Genomic DNA, 7,822 nt, shown 5'->3' with positions numbered 1-7,822 from the left:
AACTAAATCATAACTTCAGTTTTTTTTTTTTTTTTCTTTGTTTTTGTGAGTATAGTATATTGAAGGACTTTTTCCATTTCCCCCCTTTACGCATAGACAAAAGAAAATGACGTATTACCGTCAACGATTGTAAACATGAATATGTATAAAAAAAAAAAGTCATAAAGATAGATACAAACACAAAACAAAAGGTAATTTTTTTTTTTTTCAAAGTAACTTATTTTTTTCAGAGACAATACAAATTTATCAGTTTTTTTTTTAATTTTCAGTGAGTAAAAAATTTGATATTAGCCTACTTACGGTTTATTCATTATTAAATATCAATCTGACAAAAAAAGTAATAAGATGAAAATGTTCCTCTTTTGAAGGCCTGGAAAATGCAATTTTTTTTAAAAACATTATCGTCATAAATAAACAACTTATATCCATTTTAATTACTAATGAATCGAAAAATTAGCTTCTGGTAACGACAATTGTTTCTTTTTTGAACGAAACGGAAATAGAAGCATAAAAAATCATTAGAAATTAGTTGTAGAGTTTTCATTAATCTTTAAAACAAGCATAATAAAACCTCTCTATCTTTAAAATTGGCCAAATTGTGACTGTTTTCAGTTGACACCGTGCTCTGGTCGTGATTTATTCGATAAAAATCAATTATGCCTTTGTGACGTTTCAATAAAAATCGGAAAAAAAATTTTTAATCTATTTTGTCATTTTCATTGAGAACAAAAATTTTCACGCACTGGAGGCCAAAAAAAAAAATATTTTTTTTATTTGAATAGGTCTAATATATATGAGCAGAAACGCCAATTCGAGACGTCGGTTTGGATAACCCATCCTCAGAACTTCATGAAATTTTGACAGATTATAGTCCTCGCTAAAATACACTTACGTATTTTTTTTTTTATTTTTTCGTCGATTATTTTGGCAGTTATTGTATGGGGCATTTTATCAAAATTGAAATTTTTTTTTTTTTTGGTTCATTTTTTTAGTATTTTTTCGGCGAATGAAAATATAGAGAGAAATTTTTTTCTATGTAAAATTTTCTCAGCTTTTTGAAAAAAATATTACTTTTTTTTTTTGACATTTATAACACATTTAAAATCAAGTTTTTCGCAAAAAAAGCTGTTTTTGTCACGTTGCGCCAAAATTGACATGTTTGAAAATATTCGGAAAGCTGAGAAAATTTCACTAAACATATGTGAAAATCAAGTTGGGTTCTCTATAAAACGAACGGAATCAACGAAAAAGCAAAAACGATAAACTAAATTTTCAATTTTTTAAGAAATTTGAAATTCATGGCAACGTTACGATATCCGTGGAGACAAATTTTAATTACTGATGTTATAATGTCATTTCGAGCAAAAAATAATGGCCCCAACAGAATATCGATATCTCGAATACTTTTCGAGACATCGAAGTTACAAGATATCAAATTTTTTTTCGTTTTGTTATTTTTGTTATATACAAATGGATAGGAAAAAATCGATTATTAATCGATTCTTATAGTGAATTTGACGAGGAATATAATGGACTGAACAGCAATACCATATCTAGAATAGTTTTTAAGATATTAAGCTTTGAAGGTAAATTTTATCGAAATTATTTGTTAATTTTTAATTATATTGGGATTTTTAAATAATAATAAATTTAGAGTATTGATAAAAGTGACGTATATTCTTTGTATTTACCGATAAAAACGCGTTTTTTGAATTTTTCCATCCCTCCAAGGTGTCTAAATAATGTTCATACTTTATTTTTCTTTTCGTCTTTGGGTAACCAAAAAATAAAAAAATAAAAAAGTTCAATTTTATTTTTTTCATGAAAACTATTGTTTATAAGTTAATTATTTATGCACAAAAAATTGAGTTTTTTAAGACGCTTATTTTAAGCCAAATTAGAAGTGTTTAGGTCAATTACTTTGTAAGTTATGAATTTTTAATTTTTTTTTGTTAAAGAATTTAATCAATTTTTGATATTTCTTATATTGTAACCTTATTTCAGACAACACAAGTAAAGGTAAATAAGAAGAGTCTATACATTTTTTAAAGCTCATTATAAGAGCTTTAATATGGTAGATTAGTTAAATTTTTATCTTGTTAATTGAGAGAGATATTTTAGGATAACCCAACAAATGTTTTTTTTACGTGTTAATCAAATGGGCGAATTCAACCCTGATTCGTAGGCTCAAAAATTGATGAATCGTTTTGAAATTTTAACTGTGTCTTCTTATCATCAATATCAACAATTTGAGCCCATGGAAGGCCGAAAATGAAAAAATTTTTTGTTTTGAAGCAGTCTAATATATATGTATGTATATATTAGGGTGGTCCAAAAAAAACGAATTTTTTTTTTTCGCGTTCTTCCACTAAAATTCATGTTTCCTATGAAAAGATGGAATTCCGTGAATTTGTTCAAAATTTTAAAATGATTTCTAGAGGTCGCGGTTGTCGTTTCTCAACGAAAAATTTTAAAATAAATTGTTTTTTTTTTTTTCACTCATTTAAATTTACAAAAAAAAAAAATTTTTTTCTTCGGAATGTTGAAGATCATGTATTGAAGTAAAATCAATTTCTGGCTTTTTTTTTAATAAAACATTTAAACGTAAAAAATTGAATATTATTATACAGACTGTTCCCTTTCAATCTGATAATGGATTTTTCTGGAATTATATGGCTTGAATCGAAAAATGATTTAAGTAAAAGTTGTAGGGTTTAAAGAGGTACATAGAACAATAAAATAAAAAAATCGAAAAAATTCAAAATGGCGGAGTTTCAGGTACGAGCATAGCTTTTTTGAATAAATACTATATTTTTTTTTTCGTACCGAATAGTTCGTTACATTCAAACTAACACTTTTTATTTGAAAGAGTTTTCGGTAAAATCACTTTTTTTTCGGCCCGATTTTATCTGTTGATGGATTTTTCTTGAAAAATATAACTCCAATCAAAAAAATTTTATTCGAAAAAAAGCGGGGTCAGACAGAATCATACAAAAAAAAAAAAAAAAAAAAAATTCAAAAAATTCATAAATGGCGGAGTTAGAGATATGAACAAAGTTTAGAGAAAAAAAAAGATTTTTCCGAAAAAATTTTATCTAGAAAAAATGTTTGTCCTGATGTGAACAATTTTTTAATACAAAAAAAAACACACCTAACCTAAAAAAAAACTATGTTTATACTTCAAACCCCGCCATTTTAAACTTTAAAAAAAATTTTTTTTTGTTTTCGTGTCTATCTTCCTAAGCCCTACAACTTTCCTTTGATTTATTTTTCAATTGAGGACATATTTTTCAAGAAAAATCCATCAACAGATAAAATCGGGCCGAAAAAAAAGTGATTTGACCGAAAACTCTTTCAAATAAAAAGTGTTAGTTTGAATGTAACGAACTATTCGGTACGAAAAAAAAAATATAGTATTTATTCAAAAAAGCTATGCTCGTACCTGAAACTCCGCCATTTTGAATTTTTTCGATTTTTTTATTTTATTGATCTATGTAATTCTTTAAACCCTACAACTTTTACTTGAATCATTTTTCGATTCAAGCCATATAATTCCAGAAAAATCCATTATCAGATTGAAAGGGGACAGTCTGTATAATAATATTCAACTTTTTTACGTTTAAATGTTTTATTTAAAAAAAGCCAGAAATCGATTTCACTTCAATACATGATCTTCAACATTCCGAAGAAAAAAATTTTTTTTTTTTGTAAATTTAAATGAGTGAAAAAAAAAAAACAATGTATTTTAAAATTTTTCGTCGAAAAACGACAACCGTGACCTCTAGAAATCATTTTAAAATTTTGAAAAAATTCACAGAATTCCATCTTTTCATAGGAAACATGAATTTCGCGAAAAAAAAAAAAAAAAAAACTCGTTTTTTTGGACCACTAGTATATATATGGGGCATTCATGTAACTCACATTTCCCTCACCCTCTTAGATTTGAAAACGGATATTTTTTTTGGGTTAGTCATCGACTCAGATGTACCTCTAATTTTTTTTTATTTTTACCATCATTAACTGCCGAGCCAGAATCAAAAAAATACTTTCCGCATGTACATTTCGCCATTTTTTAAAATTCTGATTTTTTTACTGTGAATAGTAGAGCACCAGATTAGCTTAATTTCAAAAATTCATCATGGAATAACGATGGGTTTACTATAAAAAATTTTTTTTTTCATGACAAAATCACTAAAATCAGGCAAGATCATATGCCCAAATAACAGGTTTTTTTTTTGTTTCTTATAGGAAATTTTCTCACGATTACGGGAAAAATACGAAAAAAATTCCCACGCATGCGCAAAGTGGTTAAAAATCAATTTCAATTATCGAAAAAACGGCTATTTATCGGTTATCTATCGTACAGCTTTGAAATTAACGATTGATTCTAAATTTTAATAATGGCGATCGATAAAACTCGTCAGAGAAAAACATGTCCTAATAAAAATTTCGATATCTCGAATAGTTTTCGAATTATCGATATTTTTTCAAAACATGTATACGATTTACTTAGCCGTTAGATTTTTAACTATAGCTGTAATTATAGCTAAACAATCAATATTTATTCGAGATGTTAAATTTTTATTATAACACTTTTTTTTCCTTAACGAGTTTCATCAATCACTATTATTGAATTTTGGAATCAATCGTTATTTTAATAACTGTACGATATATAACCGATAAATAGCCGTTTTTCGATAATCGAACTTGATTTTTAACCACTTTGCGCATGCGCGGGAATTTTTTTCGTATTTTTCCCGTAATCGTGAGAAAATTTCCTATAAAAAACAAAAAAAAAACCTGTTGTTTGGGCATATGATCTTGCCTGATTTTAGTAATTTTGTCATGGAAAAAAAAATTTTTTATGATGAACCCATCGTTATCCCATGATGAAATTTTGAAATTGAGCTAATCTGGTGCTCTACTATTCACAGTAAAAAAATCAGAATTTCAAAAAATGGCGAAATCGTAGTTTACTCTTGTGAATGAGGTGTTTTTTGATTCTGGCTCGGCGGTTAATGATGGTAAAAATAAAAAAAAAAATCAGAGGTACATCTGAGTCGATGACTAACCCAAAAAAAATATCCGTTTTCAAATCTGAGAGGGTGAGGGAAAAAACCATGTGAGTTGACATGGAATGCCCCATATATATTTTTTTTTTCTTTTTTTCAATTAATTTAATTTTAATATCTATTGCTTCCAATTTCTCCTGTAACAGATTACATAATAATAAAAAACAAAAGATTGATAATTATTAGTTTGGAACTGGTGTGACGTCATTGAATGGAAGCGGGCACAGCAACGTGACGGATCTGGTGTAGGTCCCATTGGGCGTCTTCACGACTTCGGTTCTGACCACTTGGTCAGCTCCTGGATATACTTCGATCACGCGTCCGAGTGGCCAACTGGTACACGGAGCATTTTTCTCCACCAGGATGACTATTTCGCCAACCTTAATGTAAGCTTTAAGTTGGAATGATGATAAAAGAGAACTCATTGAAGGTAAAAATTATACTCTGCCGTGGGGTTACGCAAAAAAAATTAGAAATAAAATTAAATAAATAAAACAATGTAATATGATTGAAATAAAAAAAATTTTATTTATTGAATTAAGTTTTTATTTATTTCTTTATTTATTTACTACAAAGCTGTCTAATCCACCCACTGGTTGTGTAAATTATCAAATCCCAGATATTTCACATATATTTTATTTTCTTTCTTTTTAATAATTTTTTAAATTAAATAGACGTCAGAATATTTTACTTTTGTAATTCAGGTTGATAAAAACACCCTTCAATTGGATTCTGTTGATAGTCTTCAAGTTTATATGTTACTGGAGATGTGTTATTTATTTTTATAATTTTAAATATTTCAGTTGTCCAATTAGGTTTATAATTTTTCTCAAAGACATGTTTATATATGCTTATTCTAACATGATCATTTAATTTAAATTCATTTTTCTGATAATATTGATTTAAATTTTTAAATACAGTTTGCTTTAAAATTTTTATATTGTCACCAACAACTTTTGCTGATGCCATTTTGATTGTACGATGTTTCGTGCTATTATATTGTCCAATTAATTTTGGTAATATTTTGACCCACTCATAAGTACCTTGTAAACTGAATTCAAAGTACAATTTATTTTAAATTGTTCTATTAAATCTTTCAACTATTGATGCTTTCATATGGGTAAAAGTTGAATACATATGAACATTGTATTTTTTTAACATCGCTTGAAAAATGGAATTATAAAATTCTGTTCCTCGATCCACATGCAGATTTTTACGAACTCGTCCTTTTTTAAATATCGATTCCATTGCAGCTGATACTTCTTTTCCAGTCTTGCTTTTGAGTTCTACAGCCCAACTGAACTCTGAAAAAATATCAAGAATAGTCAAAATATATTTATATCCAGAATTTACAGATAAGTGTTCAATCATGTCAACAAGATCAGCTTGCCAAGTTTCATCCTTATCTCGAATATCAACTTTACGTCTTGGAAAATTTCGGCGAGCTGGTGCATGAAGCTCTCATACTATGTCTCTTTTAAATTTAGTCATGTTTCATTGAGAGTAGTATGATGACTGAATTTTAACTAATGTTAATGTATAATGTTGGCTTCTCTTAGTTCTCCAATGATTGACATGATTTCATTATCGTGACTTGGATTGCCAGCTGTTCGTGAAGCAACCAGCAATCTCAAACGATCAACAAGCTCGTTTGGATCATCCCAATAAACATAATTAACTTTAGATTGATTTTTACTTTGAATTATCATATTTGTTGGTAGTAAACCGGAACCATAATGTTGTGTACTCTTCATGTGAGGCAATATAAATGTGATATACTTTTGTGATCCTGAATTTTCCACTGTATTTTTAGAATTATGATACCTTAAATGTGCATTTGAGTTGAGAAGAATTTGAGCATAATTTTTTTCATCAATTTGAGTGACTTTAGTTTTTTCTGGGGATTTCATAAATAATAATTCCAGTAGTCCTTGGGTTATTCCATACGTTTCATCAGCAACAATCATATGATCATTTTCGAATAGTAATTCAGCGTTTCCAATTTTATATTATCCACTGTTTTTTCTTTTAACCCCATAATCTTTATCCCATTGTAAAGTATCTATTTTATTTAAATATCGAATTGTTAAATCATTTTTAAGACCTGTTTCATCAGCCTCTTGCTCTATCAGTTGTAGATCTTCAATAGTATCATGAAAAGCCTCTGTTTCCTCATTAGAACTAAGATTTTGTTCTGTGTTTATATTTCCAAAATTACTTGAATGCGTTCTATCAGAAATGATACTGTCTTCTTCTCTCTCAGAATCATATTTTGCTTCTTTTATTGTTTATTATCGGTGTTATTTTAGCACCTATATTCTCAAGTGGTCCGATGACTGGTTTTAAGTACTCGTTAGCAGTTTCAGTTATGCTTTCTTTCCCTAATTTTAATAATTGATGCTTCTTTATTACATCTCTAACTTTTTCTATTTCTTCAAGGAATTTTGCTTCTTTTGACAGTGCTTCCTTCTTGAGAGGCATGTTGATTAAACAGGATGTGAACATGAACTAATATTTTTTTAACAAATTGTATCGTTTTTTATATTTATAAAATAATCAAAATTTTTTCTGTAATTTCCATCATTCATATTGCGATCTTGGTCAATACATAGGAAACAATATTTCTCTTCCCAACACTTGATAGATATCCGAAGAAATTTATTATACTCCATATTAATATTTGCATGATCCTGCCAAATATGTTTGAGATTTAGCTGATCACAAGGGAACACAACTAAGAAATTAATATT

Source organism: Aphidius gifuensis, linkage group LG5 (genome assembly GCF_014905175.1).
Source record: "Aphidius gifuensis isolate YNYX2018 linkage group LG5, ASM1490517v1, whole genome shotgun sequence".
NCBI lineage: Eukaryota > Metazoa > Arthropoda > Insecta > Hymenoptera > Braconidae > Aphidius > Aphidius gifuensis.
This window is presented reverse-complemented; position numbering follows the sequence as displayed.